The 23,899-nt window shown below is 36.8% G+C and overlaps 1 long non-coding RNA gene across 1 annotated transcript in view; it reads right to left on the bottom strand.

The window, feature by feature from the left end:
• Positions 1 to 23,899, bottom strand: part of LOC118856970 — a 43,616-nt gene that overhangs the window by 6,509 nt on the left and 13,208 nt on the right. Inside the window, exons 4-5 of the long non-coding RNA XR_005010900.1 lie at positions 8,078 to 8,116; positions 5,431 to 5,469 (exon numbers count right to left, since the gene is read on the bottom strand). This is a non-coding gene — a long non-coding RNA (uncharacterized LOC118856970). The remainder of the gene's footprint in view (positions 1 to 5,430; positions 5,470 to 8,077; positions 8,117 to 23,899) is intronic.

Raw genomic sequence — 23,899 nt, 5'->3', positions numbered from 1 at the left:
GTACAGGGTTTATAGAAATGGACAGAAATCTCTTGCTTTCAGTGAATACTTATATAATATTAGGCTTCAAAGCTTGCCAACACCAAATGTGAGAAGAAAATGAACTGTTTCAAATGCTGTAATCAGCTGAGGGGGTTGCAACAAGATCCAAAATGAGGGAGGATTCAAGATGTGTCAGACCCTGGATTTTCAAGTATAGACACACCTGGATTATTTGGGCTATGAGAAAAAGGAGAATCAATACTATACTGCATGACCTGATGGACTCAGAGTAGGAAAGACATCATTAAATTCCCCCCACACCAGTTGTGTGACCATGGACGAGTCATGCATCTTCTGAGAACATATTTCATAAAGCATTTTACAAATTTTAAAATGCTATATTAATGCTAGCCACTACTATAAAGTGCATATGGCTGTAATGCTACTCTGGCAATTTCTCTACCCGTTAGCTCTGTTGCCAGTTGGACAGGTGTCTGTAGAGAGAACCTGAATTTATTCTGAGCAGAGGGTTGTATTTTCCCACAACAAAACCTGCTGACTAGGTAGAAACATTCTTGCTCCAAACCAGATGCCAACATGAAAACCACAGAAATATAATGGCCAGCAAGGGGTGTAGATAGGAAAACACATGAGAGGTGGCTAACAATGGAGACTAAGATCATAAGGAGATGGGTAATATGATCACAAGGTTAAGATATTGGGCCACTGAGGAAGGGTAGAAAATAAAGCATGGGTGACTTAGCAAGTGGCTGGCACATAGTAGGTGCTTAATAAATGTTTATTGATTGATTGAGTTGGATGAGATAAGCAGGAAATGTCTATGTTTGTCACTGCTTCTCTATAGCACTTCTCTCTGGTGTGGAAGAGAGGGAGGTAATTAGCAGCCTATCCAACAATAGCCCTAAATGATACCAGTGAATAAATGAAAGGCATGCCAACCAGTTAAGTCCAGTAGTCTGAAGGGAATTTGAACTATACAACCTATAGTAAACTCTGTGCCAGGAAAAGAAGACATAATTAGGGAAAAGGAAATAACAGCTTTCTTTAGGCTTCATCACAAAAAGGCTGTTAAGACTAAAAGAGAAGTTAATTTTGCATTCTTTGGTCTCCGGCAGAACTCTTCTCTTTCTAATAAGGTTGGACAATTTTTATTCATGATTTCTTGAAATATGGTGTCTGTGATTTTTTTTCTCCTTGGCCTGTGTTCTGAGTCTGGTATGTCTGCTATGCAGTATCCTACATTTTCTTCTATTTTCTAGCCTTTTGACCTTTTAAAAAAGAATTCTTATTGCCTCATTGAGTGATTAGCTTTTGCTTAATTCATTCTAATTTTCTGGTAGCCTTTCTTTTGGGTAAGGTTTTGCATATCTTCTTTCAAGCTGTTAATTCTCTTCCCAAGTCTTTCCTTTGGAGTTCTCAATTTTTTCGAATTATTTCCTCTAGAGGTCATATTTCATTTCACAGTAATACTCGCATTTAGATAGTACTGTATGGTTTGCAAAGTGCTATACATTTATCTCATTTGATCCTCATATTAACTCCGTGAGATAGGTATAACCCATCATTTTAAAACTCTTGGGTTTTTTTAATAACTGTTATTTTTCTTGGGAATTATAACTGACTTTATAGTCAAACTGTGTCACTGAAACTTTTCTTCTAGATGTGGTAGAATTCTCCTCTTCTTTTTGGTTAATATCTTGTGAATCTCTATCTCCATAATAGCTCTCTAACATTAGTGTCTTTTTTGTTTATTCCTTCTCCTAGCCTTAGTTTCTGAATTGGGTTTTTGTGTTAGGGCCAGGCTCTGTATAGTTCTGGAAGAAATTTTGGGGTCATATTTGGTCATATTTGATCTGTGTTATCTTTCTCCTACTTTTTTCCAGGTATTGGCTGCCGAATTCTTTAAGGATATTAAGGGCAGTTTAGGACAAGAAGCTGCAAATTTTCATCAACTTTAAGTGCTCTGATGTAGAACATAGACTAACCGTTGCTCTCCTGATGTGAGATTTTCAGGCTTCCTACTCCAGTTTGAGTCTAAGTAACAAAACTTTAGACTTGCACCTGATTAGAGCTTCAGTAGATAGCTGCTGACTTTAGTCATTGCCAGCTAGTAGGATATCTTTCTAAGTTCAGAGTAACAAAACTGTAGAGTCACCCCTGGACCTAAATTTCTATTAATCGGTTGCCAGCCCCAGTTTTGCTCAACTCACCCCTGATTTGTATTCCCTGTCTTCACACAGAACCTCAGGCCCTAGCTTCAGCTTGTGTTGATTCCACAATTATGCTCCTTGCCTTGGTATGTAGCTAAAGGACTCAGTCATAGCATTCACTGAATCTCCTCTGAGGTCTGAGAGGCATAGCTGTGAGCTCACTCTTGTTCTTACTTTTTATAGGTAAACAGCTCTAGTCCAGGATCCATGCTGGAAGGACCTACATGGACTCCTAGCTATGCCCTCTCTCTCTCTCTCTCTCTCTCTCTCTCTCCTCTCTCTCTCTCTCTCTCTCTCTCTCTCTGCCTGTCTGTCTGTCTCTCTCTCTTTCCCTCTCTCTCTCTTGAGTTCTCAGAGGCCTGTGATGATCTAGGCTGTAAAAAAACACCACTGTGATTCCCCTTTGGATTTCCCAATCACCACTTTGCTGGAATAGTAATGAGATAGACTTTGTGTTGGTTCTGCTTCTTATTTCATCATCTTTCAAAAGACTTCTTGGCACTGAGATTTGTTCAAAACCAGGATGGGCTTCCTTACAAGACAGTGCTCATCAGATTTTTCCACTAGATTGTAAATTCCTCAAGGTCAGGAATTATCTTTCTTTTCTGTACATGTACCCCTATTACTTAGCACAGTGCCTGGCACATAGTGGGCTCTTCAATAAATGTTTATTGAACTATTGATTAGTGCATGTCCCATCCACTGGAAATAATCAGAGGCTGTATGAGCAATGCCCGGAAATGCTTTATTCTTCCTCAAGTATAAGCCAAATAATACGACTTCTGAAAACTTCCAAATTTAAGATCCTATAATTCTGTTGCCAATAGAACATGATCCCTTAAATTTCAAACCCCTTCTCTGCCTCTAGCTGAATTTTCACCTTCACTCTTGTCACAATAAGGACTTAGATTAAATCTCCTTTGGACAATTTTTTTTCATTTTTATTGGTTTTAAGGGGATTGGAGAGGAGGCCATTTTAGCAAATTGGTATCTGCACTATCACTACTCGATTCACAATGGAATCTATGCTCAAATTCATGTTGTCCCAAGACAGCTTAAATACACAGGCTTTCTTGAAGGGAGGTTGTGTATTTAAACTGATTTGGGACTATACCACATTCAATGAGCCTGTCATATGTTAGTGAGTATATTAATGAATATGTTATATGATGGATTCTCTTTTAAATGCTTATAAAAGTCATAGAACATAGAGTGTTAGTGTCAAGTAACTCTAAAAGAATAATGCCAATAACTTATTTATGAAACACTTAGAAATATGCAGCGTGGTCTTCCTCACTATAAGCCATTGAGGTAGATAGTACAACTATTATTATCCCCATTTTTCATAAGAAATTGAAGTTTTGAAAAATAAAATGACCTTCTCAGAAATACAGAAGTAATACATAGCAGTGCACAGACTCAATTCAATTTAATTCAATTAAATTCAGTAGACATTTATTGTTTCATATAAAACATTGTTTTAATGTATGTCTATGTGTATGTGTGTGCATATGTGTGTGTGTGTATATGCAATCTTTGGATTGTTTGAGACACTAGCAGCACAGATATGAAAAAGAAATGGTCCTCAAGGAATTTACATTCTAGTCAAACTGAGGTTTCTTGTTTTCTAGAGCAGTACCATGCTATAATTTATGTGAAAACAAAGTTTTATTTAGAGAAATAAAGACTGAAAGCATCAAAGTACATATTTTATGCATTTGAAATATGATATGAAGGTACAGTTATATCTTAACAATCAACATAAAATTTTATATTATATAATAATTGGATGTTAAGATTTAGGAGCTAGATAATTATTGTTCCATATCCATGAAGTGTTATCATAGGCAAACATAGGGGTAGGAAAAGATGCTGCTATGGCTCTGTAATGAGAATTAACTTAAAAACAAATTTCCACCAACATTCAACAGTATCATGGAAAAATATAGACACTATCCTTATTCCACGTATTTTCCCCATAGTGACGATGTCAAATTCTGGAAGACATTCAGGATTGAAGGTATTTGTTGATGAAGTAGGAAAAGATGTGAAACTTAGGATCATAGAGTTCTGAGCTGAGAGGTCCTGATGTTAGAAGCAATCTAGTGCAACCCTCTTATTTAGTCAATGAGGAAATGGCAGCTCAGAAAATTGAAGTATGCTCTTTCAAGGCCACACAAGTAATAAGTGGAAGAGCTGTTTTTCTAATTCAGGTGTTCTTTCTCTCCAAGTCCAAAAGATTACACACACACACGTGTGTGTGTGTGTATGTATGTATGTATATGCATATGCGTATGTATATATGTGTATGTATATTGCATATATGCACATGTAGAAAAGGCACATATGCATATTATATCTATATGAATAATACACACATATATGTGTGTATATGTGTTTGTGTATCTTTATGTCTTAATGACCTGCTTCATGACCCCTTGGTTGACATTCCCTGCCTCAGAAATTTTGACACTTTGTAAGAACTATATGACAAAACTTTAAATTAAGGCTTTTATAAAGAGTGCTTTATTCAGACTGTCCAGAAATTGCTTTTTGCAATACAGCTGGGGACCAATAGCATATTCCTTTTTCACTTGAAGAAAAATGTCAAATTTATTAGTGCAGGGATATTGAGCTATCTAGGGTGCTGAATTTTATAACTGAATATGAACATTGATTGCATAGTAGAATCAATGATCACACAGAGAAAGTGAATATTATTAGTCTATTACATAGCTGGAAAAAAAAGAACTGTGGCACTTAGGGACAGAATTCAGTTTCTGTACAGTTGATTTGCTGTGGCCTAGTTCTATTTCTTTTCCATTTGATGAAAGGAAGTTTAGTACATCAGGTTCAGCAGTTCTACTCTAGATCCTACAGTAATAGACAGGCTCAGGCATCGATTCAGCTGTTGTACTTATGAAACAGAGCTTTATAGGGCTGTTTGCCATAAATGCTGGGCTAGTCATTACCATGTAATTTCTTCAACTAAGTGCCTCTTGCCTGACACAAAGAGTGACTAGTTTCTCTTTGAGAGAGAGGGAAAAAAAATGACCTACTTTAAAGGCATGCTTGATGTCTGTACTAAAAATTTTCTCCCAGGAATAGATTATTGGCTTTTCATGAAGACATCTTCAAGCTCAGTTTCAAATACATTGTTTTTGTTTTTAATATGAAGAGCATAAAAAACGTGTAAGTTAGTCATCAATGAACTCACTTTTTGCTTTCTTCATGGAAGTCATGTCTTCAGTTTCCTCTGGTGGATATAAAAATATAAAAGCACATATTTTATCAGTATACTACTATGGCATAAATGTATAGACTACAAAGCTACATATCATGAGGGCACCAGCATATTTGAACACAAATCTAAGCAGAAAGGAATAATGTTTGCATCAGGAAGGTTGTTAGGTCTTCATATTAGAACATCAGCATGTAAAAGTTCAAAGGAAAACCAGAGATAAGGAGAAAGGTTACCCAGAAAAGAGACTGATATTTTTTTTTATGGGGAAAGTGGTAAGATAGGAAAATGGCATAGATTTACAGGACGGGTATGGAAGATTCCCATCTGAGGTATCCACTGATTGTTTTTCTGGAGAATTCTTGAATCTTAGAATAATAGTAATAAAGTATGGACCCTAGCTCCCTGAACATTATTTGAGTGATTTTTCTCTAATATTTGAATGAATTTTAATAACCAGACCTATTAAGAAAATACATTGGCATTTTGGCTGTACTCTGTGATTTTCTTTTCTTTCAGGGGGTGTGGAGGTTGAGAATAAGAGAATGGGTAGCATTTCTATATGTGATGACAGATATTAAGTCATCTAGGGTCAAAGTATTCAGCAAAGAGTCAAGGTTATTTGTTTTATCCCCATAGAGAGTCCTTGGTTAAACCTTCAAAAGCAAATATGTGGGTACATCTTATTTGGAAGACCTACCTAAAGGGAGAAGTAACAGAAAAAGACTTTTAGTGAAAAACTCCTAGGCTTGAAATAAGCGAGAGTCTAGTCCTGACTTAGTTATTGTCTATTACTAACTAGTTAAGTAACCTAGGACTTTTTATTTCAGCCTTTGTTTCTTCATGTGTAAAATAAAGAAATTGTACTACTGGGACCTCTAAGGTACTTTAACAACCATAAAAACTCTATTTGAGAGATAGCATAGTATAGTAGAAGGAGCACAGATTTTAAGTCTGAGGACTTCTACTTGCATCCTGGTTTTGCAAAGTCACTGAGTGACTTTGGTCATGTCACTTTACCTCATTAGATGTATATCTGACTGATACTCTTTATAACTTGGAATTCTAGAAGAATAACCATTCCTCAGTTTTATCACCTCTAGGTTAAGTAATCTCCATTCTTTAGTGTTTTAGTGTCTAGCATGTGACCTAGCTCAAAGTAGGTGCCAAATAAATGTTTACTGATTGATTGATAGGCCCATCTTTTAATTATTTATTGGCTAATGATAGAGATTACCACAAAATTCTGTATTTTAATCATAAGAGCAAAGAGCAGTCATCAGAGAAACTCATGCCTATAGGCAAATTTATGAGTTTAGCAGAAAATAACTATTTCATACCCTATCAGTAGCTCTGAATTCAGGAAGCTTCCCAGAAAATGATCACAGAGACTGGGAAGTAAAAGGGACCTTAGGAATGGTATAGTCCAGTCTATTTAATTTACAAATGTAGAAACTTGAGGTTCAGAGACCTTAAACTACTTATTTATCTAGTTCAGGGGTGGGCAATCTGAGGCCTCAAGTCTACATGTACCCCTCTAGGTTCTCAAGTATGGCCCTTTGGCTGAATCCAAACTTCGCAGAACAAATCCCCTTAATAAAAGGATTTGCTCTGTAAAACTTGGACTCAGGCAAAAAGCCACACCCAAGGACCTAGAAGGGCATTTGCCCCCTGATGGTTCCCCACCCCTCATCAAAGTCCCTGACTCTAATTGCCCAGCCTTTACACTATCCAGCCAGTAACTAAACCAGTAGATTAGAATTAATCAGTACATTTTGTCTCCCTAATGATGGCAGCAGCATACCTAGTTATCTCCTAAGTAGGTGACTGATGTTCTTACTATCATGTAACATCCTAGTCATCCTGGAAACCAAAGTCCTTTCCATTCCTGTTTCAAAGCTTGTTAATCACCAAAAACGGTTCCCACACTAATTTGCATTGACATAAGTGACTGACAGGATGCTACAAGATTTGCTGGCTACATTTGTCTTCAAATCCTGCCGAAATTAATGCCATGACACAATTCCTTCAAGGAAATCCACAACAGAAAACACATATGACCCCAAAGAAAAGATGAGAAAACACCTTACTCCACTCATTTGCAAAGGTGAAATGTTGTATATGTTGTCAGATTTTATTTTATTGCTAAGTTGTGCTAATTTTTTTCTTTTTTTTTTTTTTTAAGAACAAAAATAACCTCTATTTTGAAGGATGGCCCTTATGGAAGAGGGAGACAGAAGGATACAGACAATGTAAGTTTAACTAATGTAAAAACAAAAGATATCTTTTTTTGTCTCTATCTTTTTAAATTATAAAATATCTTTATTTTAATAAATAAATATTTTATTTAATCTTTTATTTTTTTTATTAAATAAAAGGTGCCTGAACTGCAAATACATACATAATGCAAACCCATGACTAGAATAAAAGAGATAGTAAAATAAATAGTTGGGGGTAAGTGGGGTCTAGATTTGTATTTTCATTGGTGTGAGGAACTCCCAACTAGGAAACACTCTTCATTGAAGCAGGTGCAAATTCATCTTTAACTTATAGTCTTAAAAGTGTTGGCTGGGGGCTCTAAGATGCTAACTGACTTACCTTTTGTCTCATCTTTCTAACTTACCTTTGGGTTTTTTTGAAGATGGAACTTCATCAAACTCTTCTAGACAAAATGAACAAAGGAAAAAATATCAGGAAGTGATTTATCTTGTTGGTTTTTTTTTTTTGTTTCCAAAATAGCAAATAGTTGAATAACCACAAAATTGCAGGCTCCATTACACTATTTATTTGGCATCAACTTTGAAGAGTGTTGCTGAACACAATATAATGATATACATTTGAAAAAAGAGAGGAGTGTAGAAAGGGAGCAGATAAGTATTTTCCCACTGGGTCAGCAAGCCTAGAAGAAATCCAGGATGAAGAAGGCCTTGTGGCTGGCCTCAGCTATCCCTGCCCTCCTATTCATATTCTAGTGTCCTTAGAGCTTTAATTGACATATTATATGTAGTTTAGCTTTTAGCAACCAGGCAATCAGAGTCTAGGGGGCAAAGGGATCTTCAGGAAACTATAAGTACAATTATTGTATTTAGAGGTTGATTGCTTGCTTTTAAACTTTTCCTAAGGCAATTAAAACAAAAGGATAGGCTAAACATCTAGCTTTGAATTTGAAATAAAACTCAAATGTGCAAAATCAGCCCAAGGTTGCATTTTTAAAATTGTTTTGACTTTTGTGCTTTAACATTTTCTGACACTGGTGAACATATTAAATTTGCAAGGAAAGGTCTGGAAGTGAGGTAAAGTTCAATATAATCATTTCATAATAGAATAAAGTATTCTTCTATGCCATCCTCTCTATTCCCTCTGCTAAACACTAACTTTTTAATACCATTTTGAATATGGCTCTGATGCCTACTTATTTCTGCTGATTCAAATATACTAATTGCCCTGTAATAACTAGATGCCTGGGAAGGACACTTGCAAATGCACTTTAATAGGGAAGAGATGTGGTCATTTGGGAGAAGAAGCCGTTGAATGAAGAGTAAAACATTGATAAAAAAAATCAATGACATTCTTTTCCTTAGAAGTTAAAGCTTAAGCTACAATATTTTAAGTGGTTATATAAAAAAGAATTGAACTGAATTAATAAAATGCCAACATTCAGTGAACTGTGTAACCAAAAGAGACTAATTGTGGAGCAATTACATGAAAGGGGAAAACAATGAACATTTGAATAGGATTTTGCATCACTAATTCAGAGAACATTAGATATGGAAGAAAACAGAGAACATAGATTTTAATCTTATTGATTGAATCAATCAATATTAGAGGTGAAGGAATGGAGACTTGGAGAATGAAAGAACCTTGCCCATGGAGACATGGCTAATTGGAAGAGTAGAGAATGAAACCAAAGTTTCCTAATTCCCAATCAAGTTTACTTTGAATGTACATCAAATTGCCCTCATTTAACAATTAGGCATACCAATTACTTCAATCAACATGATTTCATCCTTTCTGAACCCTCCTTCAAATGTAGATCATAACTCCCACATGCTTCAGCAGACAGAAATTACTGATACTGGAAGTAAGCTCACCACCTAGTGGCCGTCCCTTTCTGAACCCAGTGATTGTTCTCTTTAGATTTCTGACCCATGATCCTCTGCAAGACCTATCCTGAAGGTGTTTCCAGCTTGGTGGGAGATGTTAGAGGTTATGCTTTCCTGGTATAGCTTTTCAAACTCCAGGGTGACCTCATAATATGATAAAGCCCTGGATGGGACTTCAATGGAGATATAAATAGGGCCAGATGGATTCAATGAATCATCAAATCAAGAAGCATTTATTCTGTGTCATTATAGGCTAAGGGAGAGGGGGTATAAAAGTAATATAAAATACTATTATTTATGACAATTTTTAAAAAAAATTCATAAATTATCCAAGAACTTTAGCTCTTGGTTTTCTCCTTTGCAACTGATCATGAAGGGTAGAAAAATTGGTTTTTCCTTTTCTCATACTTTTCGAGCTTTATTAGGTATAAATAGTTAGGAGAGGTAGATTTCACCCTTTATTTGCAATCCTGAAATGACTGAGAAATAAAAAATATTTCACTGGTGAGTGCATTCAGAAAAAGAAAGTATCATGACATAGAGAACATCAATTGGTCAACAAGGGTTTATTGGGCACCTGCTATGTGCCAGAAACTATGATAAGTGTTAGAAGGAAGGAAATAATTCCTGTTTTTGAGGAGTATATGTTCTTATGGGGCACATTGACATCAGGCACATATGTTAGTACATACAGAAAAAGTATAAAGACAGAAGCAACACAATAAAGAAAAGGTAGCTAAATACAAGGTACATAGAGAGGGAAGCCACTAACATTTTGGGAGTAGGGAATCAGGAAAGGTTTTTTGTAGAAGATGGCCCTCGAATGGAATCTCAAAGGATTAAGCTATGTCTGGGAGGTGAGGAGGGATTATATTCTACACGTGGGGGATGACCATTATAAAGGCGTAGAGAGCATGCTCTAGACAGCTTCTAGAGAGATACAATGTCTGGCCTATTGAAGGGGCAGGAAAGATATTTAATCACTGATTGGCATCACACAACTCTTGGGAATCCCTGCAATTTTTTGTACAGCCACAGCAGAATCCCAAAAGAGAGAGAGCAGACAGGGTGAGTTGAAGATGAAGGGAAGATATCTAAAAGAAATAAAATCAAATTAAGGGATGAGAGAGCAACATACTGAGAGAGGGAAATAGGGAGAGATAGAATGGGGTGGATTATCTCACATAGAGGTGGCAAGAGGAAGCAGTTCTGTGGGAGGAGGGGAGAGGGCAGGTGAGGGGGGGAATGAGTGAATCTTCCTCTCATCAAATTTGGCCTGAGGAGGGAATAACATACACACTCAATTGGGCATCTTACCCCACGGGAAAGTAGCAGGAAGGGGATAAGAAAGGGGGGGGGGGATGATAGAAGGGAGGGCAGATAGGGGGAGGAGGTAATCAAAAGCAAACACTTTTGGAAAGGGATAGGGTCAAGGGAGAAAATTGAATAAAGGGGGATAGGATAGGAAGGAGCAAAATATAGTTAGTCTTTCACAACATGAGTATTGTGGAAGTGTTTTGCATAATGATACACATGTGGCCTATGTTGAATTGCTTGCCTTCTTAGGGAGGGTGGTTGGGGAGGGAAGAGGGGAGAGAATTTGGAACTCAAAGTTTTAAAAGCAGATGTTCAAAAAAAAAGTTTTTGCATGCAACTAGGAAATAATGTAGGCAGGCGATGGGGCATAGAAATCTATCTTGCCCTACAAGAAAGTAAGGGAAAAGGGGATGGGGGGGAGTGGGGTGACAGAAAGGAGGGCTGACTGGGGAATGGGGCAATCAGAATATATACCATCTTGGAGTGGGGGGGAGGGTAGAAGTGGGGAGAAAATTTGTAACTCAAAATCTTGTGGAAATCAATGCTGAAAACTAAAAATATTAAATAAATGAAAAATAAAAAAAAATTAAATGTTGAGTATAATTGGTATTTGACTGATCAGGGCTTTTTCCATGGGGAACAGGAACATTACGTCATAGTCTAGGTATAGGCAAATAATGGGAATAAAGAGGTCCTTTTTCCCTTTTAAATAAACAGACTAGATATATGAATTTCCATGTTTTACACTAAGAAAATCACAAATTTATCTTTCTGAGCAATCAACCTAATCTTCATTTTATACTTTATTGCTCAATAAAATGAGAATAGCTCTACCACTAGAAAATAGTCAGGGATTATTTTCTTTTTAAAAATTTTGTTTCAAAAGCAAAGGTAATTATTTTTTTTTAAATCATTTCACTTAGGTCAACATCAAACTACATTACCAGAAAAAGCAAAAAATTAAATGAGCTCCCCCTGAGAACACACTGAACAAATCTTATTCTGTTTTGTCTCAGGAGTTCAAAGGAAGTAATGCAAAATGTACCAAAGTCCATATCCATCCATAGCTTAAGGGATGTTTAGAGAAAAGCTCCCTATATCAAAGTTGCGCTGGATTGGTAGTCTCACTTTTAAATCAGACTAGAAAATATGCTAAGACATTAGAACACCAATAATTTGTCTGCAATTATCAAATATTTAGTCTTACACAATGGAAATCAAGAATTATAGGACCAGAACACATTGGATAAGCTATAGATAAGATTCTTGCCATGGGTATCCACACAATATCTCCCTGTAATATATTTATAGGAACACATGAATGACAGTAATGTAGGATGGACAGACATGCATGGGTTGCCCTCTATATCACTGATGAGAGTAGCCCCATCAATGGGATCACAGATTCTTTTTATTCATGAACTAAAACATACAGGAGCAGAAAAAATATTTCTAGAACTTGAAATAAAAATCAACATGTTTGATTACTAATTAAAACATAATGTACCTCCTAAATGTGGATAATTGAAATGAACCTTTCAAACACCATTGAGACTGCATATAGACATTTGGCCATGAGGAAACTTGAGCTTATTCAGTCTTCCAATGATAGATTGAACCTCAGTTTTCTCTCCTGTTTCTTCTTCAGTCACTCAGAAGAACTTCCCTGAATTACTGCACTTGGACACTTCTCATAGAACTGAGAAGTTGTTCTGGTTTCTTCCAGTGGGATGCATATCTTTTATTATAGTGCATGTATGACCAGAGACTCCTAGTTGGTCCCCTGGTAATCATGACTGGAGGATTACATCAAAGATGATTGGTTACTGAGCCAGGAATAGCACTTTCCTCTTTTGAGTGTGTTGCTCAAGACTGTCAACTTTCCATTCAATTTTCAGCAAGACTGGTGGGGTGAATAGTATTTCTTTTCCTTCTGTCCCTCTAAGAGCAATGACCCCTACAACTGATACACATTGCAGAGAGAATATATATTTCCTTTGATGAATGTGAGATTAGACCTTAAATCCCCAGCTGCTTCTTCTGTTTTGTATTTCTTCCTTTGATTTCAGGTCACCAAATAGCTGTTCTGAGAGACATTTCCAGCCTTGGCAGCTAAATCATTGAGTGCAGAGTTCCTGAGAAAATACCAGTTGCTCAGGAGTAATTGCTTCCAGCAATCATACAACTTTGCCAAAGAGATGACTACTGATGGAATTGTTCTGAGATTAAAAGATTAGTTAGTAATGTCTGCCTGGTCAATAGGCTGAGAAGCTCCTGAGTCAATTGTAGACAATGAAAGCCTGAAGGGAAAGTGAAATATCTGTTTAGTAGATCTAGAAATACCTTTAGGTTTCTAAAAAATAATATGTGATGGTTTGTTGTTTTATGTTTCAAGTATCTGTTAATGTCAGATCATGAGTATTTTGTATTCAAGTATTTCTCTTTTAGTGGGAAAAAATAAATATCTCTCTCCTTTACTTGATATCTACTTTGTCCATTGAGTACGATTTTCTGACTGACTCCTTTGATGAAACCCTACAAAGAACTTTAGCTAAAGTTGGTGGTAGAGTCCTTCCCTAGAATTCCAAGTTCAAGATATAGCAAAACAGAAAGTGCAACAAAAAGCTTAATCTCTTCTCTTTGAGCTCAAGTTCCCTCAAGATTGAACCTGATCTAGAGCCTTTTTTATGGGGCCTATTTTGGTATCTCTTTGCCTGTGATGAGGTGGATAGTAGAGAAGAGAGGTCCCATGGATGGCAAAGTAGATAGAGAAAAATCTCAGGTCAGGGAGACTTGATTTCAAGTCTAGCCTCTTGCAACATGATGTAAGTCTCAGCAAGTCACTTAATCTCTAAGCGCACTAGTCAACTCCAAGTTTCAGAAATAGTACTGATCTACATTTTGAGAAGTTCTCCCTCCCCCCCCCACTCACCAATGAAATCACAGATTCAGATAAAAAGAACAGCAAAAAAGAAAAAAAATAGGGATAATATCTATTTTGTGCCTTCAAGTTCCATGGGCTTACAGTATTAGAGAAAGAGAATGTCGTTTTTAAAGGCTTTTAAGCTTGGGAACTAGTTGAGCTTCAATGGAGCCAAAGTAGGGCTCATCAATCACTGAGCTATTCTTTTCTTTTCACATATTCAATGAGCAGGCAACAATCAGCATCTAGGTGTCCCAAAAGTCTTAGTGCAGTTTAAATTGTAGCATGGTACCATGTATAAATGAGAAATTGTAGAAACATTAACTATTTATGCGTTGAATGAAAATAAATACATAAATAGCTTAAAAGTGCACTAAGATTTTGGGGCCACTCCATATAGTGCTTTAAGGTTTATAAGATAAGATATATAGATATATATATATATATACACACACAGACATACATTTATGTATTATATAGAGACACATATACATATATGTATATATATATACATATGTGTATGTATAATACATATGGACATGTGTTTATAATACATACATATATGTACATATACATATATTTTTTCACAACAATCCTGTGACATAAATGTTATTATCAAATCCATTTTATAGATTAGATAACTGAAACTGACAGAGGTTAAGTGACTAATATCTGAAGCAGGATTTGAACTCAAGTCTTCTTGGCTCCAAATCCAGTACTCTGTTCACTACCACACTTAGTGGACTTCTAGAAGAAAGGTACTGTGTTAGGCTCTGAGGGGAACATGATACTGCATAAGATTCAGTCTTTATTCTTTTTTTTAATTTAAATTTTTAAAACATTTTATTATTTAATATTTTAGTTTTCAACATTGATTTCTACAAGATTTGGAATTACAAATTTTCTCCCCATTTCTACTCTCCTCCCACTCCAAGATAGCATATATTCTGATTGCCCCATTCCCCAGTCAGCCCTCACCTTCTGTCACCTCACTCCTTCTCCCCCAAGAACTGCCAAAAAGATTTTACCCAGATCCAAGAAGGGCAAAGCAAGCCCTGCACTCTGGCTCTGGTCTGCTGATTGATTCCTCCCACAGTGTGAGCCAGGAACTCTGGAAGCAGCCACAGGAGCTTCCTGCTGCTGCTGCTGCCACCACTGCCACAGCACCCCCACCACTTCCAGGGTGCTCTCACCCTGATTCAGCAGCTTTCCCACTAACCTGCTCAGTGGTCTTTGGCATTTGTGGGTTGAGAAATCTGGTACCTGCCACAACTCAATGATTCTTGCCCCCATGTCCTGTTCCACCCAACTCCCAGTCTGATTGGTCCTGCGGCCCAGGCTGAGCTGCACTCTGCTCCCAGCACCATGTGATAGACCTTTCCCAGTGACCATCCAGGCTATCCTGGGCTGGAGACCTGCTTTTCTCTGCTATTTCGTGGGTTCCACAGCTCTAGAATGTGTTCGGAGCCATTTTTACAGGTGTTTGGAGGGATTTGGGGAAGAGCTTGAGCAAGTCCTTGCTTTCCAGTTTATATCTTGGCTCCCCCTCTCCGCCCCGCCCAGTCTCCATTCTTAAAGTATATAAAATCTAGTAGAAAAAAAGATATAGAAACACATAGCTCTAATAAAAGGCAATGCATCACAAACTCTATAAAGGAAATAGAAATCAAATCCTTAGAGATTATTAGGAACAGTGTCATGGAAAAGGTTGAATTGAAGCTAGTAGAGATAGGGAGTGGGGAGGGCACTCTAGGTAAGAGGAATAACATTTATAAAAAGCAAAGGGGCAGGAAGGTACAAGATTCATTCAGAAGAGCCAGTGGTTTAGGTAGTTTGGATAGGTTTAGTGGAATATAAATTGAGAGATGCTGGTAAGGTTGAGATAATGAGAAGCCTTGAATGCCAGGCTAAACAGGTTAGACTTCATCCTTTCCAGACATCAGTAAACTAGAGTCTGCAGGCCATATGCCATAAGTCCATCTGTTTTTGTATGGCCTGCTCACTAAAATGGTTTTAACATTTTTAATTAAAGTTTCATTGTATTAAGAATATAAAAACCATTTTTCAAGAGCAAGCAGTACAAAACAGGCAGGCAGGATTTAAACCTAAGGTTGTAGCTTGCCAGCTCCTTTAGTCCAGGACAATCCATTGAATGATATTAGAGAATAATATCATCCAAATCAACTTTATGAAACATAATATGGTGCCTATGTGAAAGACAGATGTGAAGGGGAGAGAACAGAATCATAGAGCTAGAGTTACCATGAAATGTAGAAGACATTTATTCCAATACCCTCATTTTAAACATGAAAAAACTGGGGCACAGAGAATTTAAGTGGTTTGCTCATAATCACATAGAAGATCCATATCAATGGCAGAATATGGACCAATTATTTTTTTCTAATTCAAAGTATATACATGCTGGCCATTAAAGTAAGTGAGATTAGTCACAAAGTGATTACTATAGCCTAAGTAAGAACTCATGATGGCTCGAAGTTGAATGCTTGGCATAGTAGAAGGAATAATGATATGAGAGTGAGAAAACCCGTTTGGAGTCACAATTCCACCATTTTTTTAGCTGTATGATGCTGGGTAAATCACTTAATATTTTTGAGCCTCATTTTTCACATATAAAAAATAGGGGCAATGCTGTTTGCACTATCTACTCCATAATGTTATCAAAGTAGACATTTTGCTATTAAGGTAATGTGGTTGGTGTAGGAAAAATGGTGATATGGAAAAGTTGGTAGTGAAATCAATAGTATACTTAAATAACAATGAAGGAGAGAGATTCAAGAATCATTGATGTTTTGAACTTTGGATGACTGGAAAAAATAGTGGCATTACAAATTTTGGGCATTTAATAAGGAAAAAAGGATGATGAGTTTATCTGTAGACCTATTATCCTGGGCCATCTCCAGTTGTCCTGGTGAATATCAGGCCACTGGTCCCAGATGGCTCTGGAGGAGAAAGTGAGGCTGGTGACCTTGCACAGTCCTCCCTCACTCAAATCAATGTCAACTGGAAGTCATGTCATCATTTCCCTGATGTCATGGTCCTTTTCAAGAATGAATGACAAACACAACCTGTGAGTAGCCTCTCCCTCTCCCTGACCAAAAGAAAAACAGTTATTGAATTTAGTATTTACATTGACTGTCTGCATGGCTTCTGAAGTCCCCTTCAACCTCGAGATTTAGTGACCTCATGTATATGATACCCTAGGCATGGTTTGACTAGGGAAAAGGTCAAGGGAACTATCACCATCCTTATACAACAACAACAACAATTTGACACTACACTTCTGGAGACAGTATAAAATGAGTACAGCTTTCTAGTTTCAATGTCGAACTGTTCATTCATTTTGCGCTTACTTGAAGTTCATTCAAGCCTCAAGAGCTCATTTATAAAGATTCATAGAGCCATAGTCCATAATCCTGTGTTTTTCTCTCCCCAAGCATATTTAAAGTTTTCCCCACCAAATTTCATCTTTTGGCAAAACATTTTTGTATGTTGAGAAATACTTTGTATCCTACCTCTTGTTGTTTGATATGTTAGATATCACCATCCCCTGTGCCATCTCCTCCTCATCTACCCAGGTTTGTGTCATCTGCAAACTTGATTATCAGGCAGTTGGTACTTTCATCCAAGTCTCTTATCAAAGTGTTGATTAATATAGAGTCAGATCTCTGGGAATCTTCAGTGAAGACCGCTTTCTGAGTTCACATTTGATTCATGACTATACTTTAGATCAGGTTCATTCAATCAAGCCCATTTTCCCGCGTAGAATGTCCTTCATGGTAGGGGCTGTTGCCCCTACCATAGTGCCAGGCATAGTGCCAGGCAAACAAACTCTTATTGGATTGAATTAATCACATTGGCTATCCACCTAACTACGTTAACATTTAATTTATATTTTTCCACCCTGTTCACATAGATATTGTGAGACATTTATAAATGCCCTGTTAAAAACCAGGAAAATTATACCTATGACATTCCATTTATCTATATCTGTATTAGCTTTGCTAAAAGAAAAGAAAGTTATGTTAGCTTGATTTGTGTTTCATGAATCTATGAAGGTTCTTAGCAATAACAACTTCATTTTGTAAATGCTTACAAAAATACATTTAAGGATGTTCTAGGATTTTGCCAAATATTGAGGTCAATATCACTGTTCTGCAATAAAAAGACTACAATCTGTTTTCCTTTAAAATGGACAATATATGACCAACAGCAACTTAGCAATCCACTGTGCAAGTTTTTTCAGAACTCTAGGATAAATTCCTCTGATTCTACTGACCTTAACACATGGAAACTATCTGTATTTTTTTTTTACTTTTTCCTTTTTTTACCATATCTACATTTAGCTTGAGTTTCAGCTCTGTGAATTATTTTTGTTCTATTTTTCCCACTCAAAAAATTGTTTTCATTGATAGAGAAAACAGATGAAAAATAGTAATTAAGCATTTACACCATCCCTTCATTATCCAATGGCACTATCCCATCCACTCTGAGCAGCAATATTGGCTTTTCTGTGATTTTCATCTTGCTCCAAACATTGCAATTAAAAAATAAAAACACAATTCTATTTGTCATCTGTAGCCTCAGTCATTCTGTGTATTATCTCTGCTGGTACTATTCCACTTTGCATTCATCCTCAGCTATTTCTCCTTATTTTGTTTTCTTTACATATCTTTAAACCTAAATTGGTCAATGAGTTCTCTATGCATCTCTTTGCATTCTCTGAGACTCTGTTTATAATACTTCCCTTACCTCCCATTGCTCGTTGGGATAATTTGTTTTTGTGTGGTCAGCTGTTCCCCATGAGACTTGGCCTCACTTGCTGTTTAGAAATTTAGTCCACTGTACTATAAAAGACCACATGGGAAAACATATTTCAAAAAGTTAATAGGGTTCATAAGACTTAACATCTGAAAGGTAACTTTAAGGTAACCCTAACATAATCCCTCCAATTTATATAGATGGGGAAGCTAAAACCATAAGAGTTTAAATGACTTGCCTAAAGGCACACAAACAGTTAAGCAGCAGAGCTGCAATTTGGACCTCTGTCTTCTGACTCTAAATTCATTATTTTTCTTATATATTTAATTAATTCATTTTCAGTTTTCAACATTCACTTCCATAAGTTTTAATAGATCCAGTATTCTTATCATTGTATACTATCGCATGTCTATCTAAACTATGTCCAGCTTTTTCCTCATTATTCAGCACAAGCTCTAAATTGGAAGGGTCACTTCTTCCCAAGTTTTTCAACACCTCTACGTCCACAACCAGCTTTTCTTTATTGTTCCAGGCTGGAACCAGACTAGCAGATTCTCTTGTTGTTTTCATGTTTTTGAAGCTAAGGTTCACAAGATGCTTTATGTATAGTTTCTCATTTGATCCTCACAAAATCTGGGTCTGGGAGAGGACTGATCTCTATATTAAGTGACTTGATTAGGACCATATAGCTAATAAGTGACTAAAGCAGATTCCAAACTCAAGCCTTTCTGATTCCAAGTTCAGGGCTCACTTACACATGATGAGGTTCTTCAGTGCTCCTATTTGTAGATAACTGCAGTAATTTCAACAAATCTCCGAATGCTGTGTGATCTACAGTCACTTCAAAGAGTTGGGTCAAATCACACACACAAGAAAAACAAAGTGTATTTAAAATGACCATTTTCTAGATTATTATAAGTATTAGGATGCATGATCCCATATATCTGGTCCAATTATCTTAGACAAAAATTATAGATGAACAGTGAACTGAGCACATAATGAAATATAGAAAAGGAGGGTAGACAGATTTGAGAAATTTTGCAGTGTTTTCAATATAAACACAACTATTAAAATAAAAAAAAGAAAGTAAGGCAGGTCGATTTGAGAAATTGTGTACTGTTTTACATAACCTTGAGTTTCCATTGACTCAAGAGGATACTTCCTTCTCACTTCTATATTGTAGAATGCTGACCTTCCTTTAAGATATCACTCAGATGTCACATCCAACAAGGTTCATCCAGATCAGCCCTAATTTTTAGCACTTTCCTTAGAACCCTCTTTGCTTTATATTATTTTTATCTTGTAGTTTATTACTTATATATAGGTTGCACTCCCCTCTCCAGTAGAATGTATGCTCCTTGTTATTCATTCTTCAGGAATGAACTATACATATCTTAAATCTCTAGTACCAAGCACAGAATGCATGATTAATAAATATTTGTGGGAGTGAACTCAGTGTGATTGTGCAATGCCATTATATCTTTAAATAAATGGATTTTACCACACCATATCTTCAGAACACTGGCAATTGACCAAAAAGAAGACATGCCATAGCAGATCACATTAGGAATCTTTGTGTGATGCCCAGCCAGGCCAAAAATGTGCAAGAGATATATGCATTAATTTCTGAAGGTCTCTCCTGTCATTCTTATGGAGACATGGCTGCCTTTAGGCCACCTGCCAACACTACTGAATGTCACTATAAATGAATGAGATTATATTGCCACCTTCCAAAAGAGAAATGATGAGCAGTGACAGCCATTTCACCAAACTTTTTAGACAAGGATCATCCTTCGGATTGAGCAAAAGGAGGGACTTTATCAGTTGGATAATAGCATATCTGAATGCCTGGTACTAAAAGCGATTACATTTTGTTTCAGAGGAGCAATGAGTAGAAATTTCAGAAAGAAAGACTTTGGCTCATTTAGAAACCTAATAATTAGAGCTATCTAAAATTTCCTCAGGAAGTAGTGTGTTCATAGAATCACAAGATTATAGTGAGAGGGAACTTCAAAAATCACCTAGTCTTGGCCTCTCATTAACAAATGAGAAAACTAAAGCCTGAAGAAATCAAGTGAATTGCCCAAGGTCACACAGTCAGTATCAAGCAAGGCTAAAGGCAGGTCTGGTTTTCCGTCAAAAGGTATATTGTAGTAAAAGTGGGATGACCACTTCTTGGGAATATTGTAGCAAGCATTCTGCTTCCAATCCAAATTGCATTAGAAGACCTGAGATTGCTTCCAATTCTGAGACTGTGATCATTTTGATTTTCATATTAATACTAAAAGTGGGCTAACATTGCCAAAAACACATGTTTAGATTCCTTTCTAACAAAGAATGGGAAAGTCTCAGGCCCTCCTGAAAATGAAAGTGACTCTGCTTTAAACACAACCCAGAAGTAACTATGATATTTCAGTTATCTTATTTGTTCCTTGCTATCCTAAGAGATAAAACCAGCATGTTAGACTGTCCCATTATTTATATGTGAACCTTCCTGGTAGAGATAAACTCCAATGTGACATTTTCTGTCACTTTCCCTAAATAATAATACACAAAAGGGATCTTTTCCCTCAAAAATATACAAGGGAATATAATGCAGTTGCCCCACTCTCAGTTCCATAGAGCCATACTATTCAAAGATACTTAAAGGTGACATTGTTCAATCCCTTCTTGAAACTTGAACTAACTCTACCCTTATCATTCCCAATGAATGGTCATTTAGTCTCTGCTCAGATACCGTACCTCCACTGATGGCATTAATCAGATTAGCATGTATTCTAATTTGCTCTATTTGAGGCTAGCTTTCAGGTAGTCCAATTGTTCTTATGTTTTCTCTTCTTGATCAGTTCTCCAGCTCAGTTGTTTTTCTTATGAGATGATTCACATTCTCTTCTATTTGTTCATTCTTTATATTTAATTTTTTATTTCTTGGTCTTGTATAACTTCCCTGGCTCCCACTTGCCCAATTCTGATTTTCAAGGAGCCTTTTCCTTCCTTAACATTCTGGATTTCTTTGTCTAACTGGCTGACTTTCTCTTCATAATCTTCTTGGTTTTCTTTAATTGTTCTTATTTTTAAAATTTTTTCCTTGGTATCTCTCATTTGATATTTTAGGTTTTTTTAAAGGTCTTCTATGAATTCTTTTTGGGTAGGTGACCATTTGATGTTGCTCTTTGGGGTAGGAGAGGCTTTCTTTGTTTCAGTATCTTCCTTGGAAGATGAATCCCAGTCTTTTCTATTCCCATAGTAACTCTCTATGGTTGGATTCTTTCTCCTTGCCCTGCTCATTTTTTTTTTAAATTTGTAGCAGCTTATTTTTTTTAATCCCTCTAGGCCTAGAGTATGGGGGATGGTGCTTCTGGTTTCAGATCCTCTTTCAGTTCTCCCCTCTGTCCTGGAACCTAAACCAAGAACTCCAGCCTCCTGTAAGTGCCCACAGTCAACAGTGTCCCTGCCCACTGCTTCTGCCCTCACAGATATGTGCTGGTTCCTTCTTATTCAAGGCCCAGTCTCTGCAGCACAGCTGGGTCTGGCATTCCTTGTCAGCAGAGGTTCCCTCAATCTTCCCTGGCTCAGCTGTCTGGGAGGTTAAAGTTGCTGTGGCTGGGGCTGAGGCTGCTCTCTAACCCAGCTAACCCCAAGGCTTGCCCTGCTTGTTCTTTAAGTGTAAGTGGCCTGGAGATGTTTACTCTTCACAAGGACCAAACCTGAGATTTTTCTTTGGGTCTTCTCTGTCCCAGGAGGACCACTCTTCTGTCTCAACTCTTATTTATTTTTAACCACTCTATGTTTGCCTTGAGGTGCCATTTCATCTCATTTGTGGGGAAAATCTGGAGAACTTGGAATTTTCTGACCTACTCCGCCATTTCCCCAGAATCCTCCCTCATGCAGTATCTTTTCAAATAATGCAACCACTTCATGGTAATTAGTACTAATTAGAACCTATCTGCATTCCTGGCTGGCTACTATTGGAAAGTTATTCCTTACATTGAACTAAAACCAGTCTCCTATAACTTTTGCCTATTTACTCTAGTTCTGGGAATCCCTCTTTCCAGATAAATGACAACCTTTAACTACTTCAAGTCCACTTTATCTCTCTTTTTTTCTCTTCCTTCCATTGATCTTTGGATGAAAAGTTTTTTTCCAGTATATTCACTATCCTGGCTACCTTCTTCTGAATGTGTTCCTGCTGATGAATATCTCTTCTAAAATATTTGGTCTGTTAAGGTCAGAGAATAATGCATTATTGTCTTTGTTCAGGACATAATCCTTCTACTAATGCAAATCAAATGAGCTTTTCCAGCAAATTGAAACATGCTTCTACATTTCCAGTGTCTGTCATCTCATCTGTGTGAGGACTCTTTTTATCTACACTTATAGTGTTAGTATGTGGCAGCCAATGAGTGTGAGCACTCTTTTTATCTACACTTATAGTGTTAGCACATGGCAGCCAATGAGTTTCTTTGGCCAAAATTTAATCATTTTGCAGCCAGCCTGGTGAAAAGCATCTTCAAACTCAGCTAAAATGGTCCTTAGATATCAGTCATACTGTTCATTGTTGGATCCATCCAGAGTTTTGGAAAATGACTCCCATAAATAAATGGAAAGAATCACAAAAGAGTTTCACATACAAACTATAGACTAAAGGAAGTTATCACCATCTCCTCCTTCCTTTCCCCTCCCTTCAAGTATGTATAGTTATCTTTACCAAACTTTTTGCTGATTTCTTCCCAAAGGATTAAGTTTTAGAATGCAAAACATTGTTATCCATTAACAAGAGTTTTCACTAGTAGTACCACTGAGGATATTTTGTTAGATACATAATTTAGGTTGGTTGGACCAAATGATCTCTGTGTTCCCTTCCCATGCTGAGATTGTGTGATACTAATTTTTAATGGCATTTCCACATTATTCCAGTCATCCAAGACCATGGCAGCAAACAGTTAAAAAAACAAATTTTAAGAAAATATGTTATGACATTACTTAAAGTGAGATTTGTAGGTAGGTAAAACGACATAAGCCTCTTTAATAGTTTTTATTTGGTGACTTAGTATAGGCAAGTGAGCATCATTTAGGGTTGTTAATAAGAATCAGACTCAGTGAAATGGTGACTAATGTTAATTGGTGAACACAACTGCTTTTAAGGGAATCATAAATAACCTAAAAACTTCACCTCCAGGGAAATCATTATGGCAATGGGAAGGTATGTGTTTTTTGCTGCTTCCATGTCTGATGTAAGTATGCCATCAATCTCTCTGGCAATAACAGTAAAAAAACCACACAATCATACTAACAGCAATGGTGTTGGCTTATATTTATGGTT

Source organism: Trichosurus vulpecula, chromosome 7 (genome assembly GCF_011100635.1).
Source record: "Trichosurus vulpecula isolate mTriVul1 chromosome 7, mTriVul1.pri, whole genome shotgun sequence".
Classification (NCBI taxonomy): domain Eukaryota; kingdom Metazoa; phylum Chordata; class Mammalia; order Diprotodontia; family Phalangeridae; genus Trichosurus; species Trichosurus vulpecula.
Note: the sequence above shows the minus strand (reverse complement) of the source record. Positions and strands in the feature narration are given on the sequence as shown.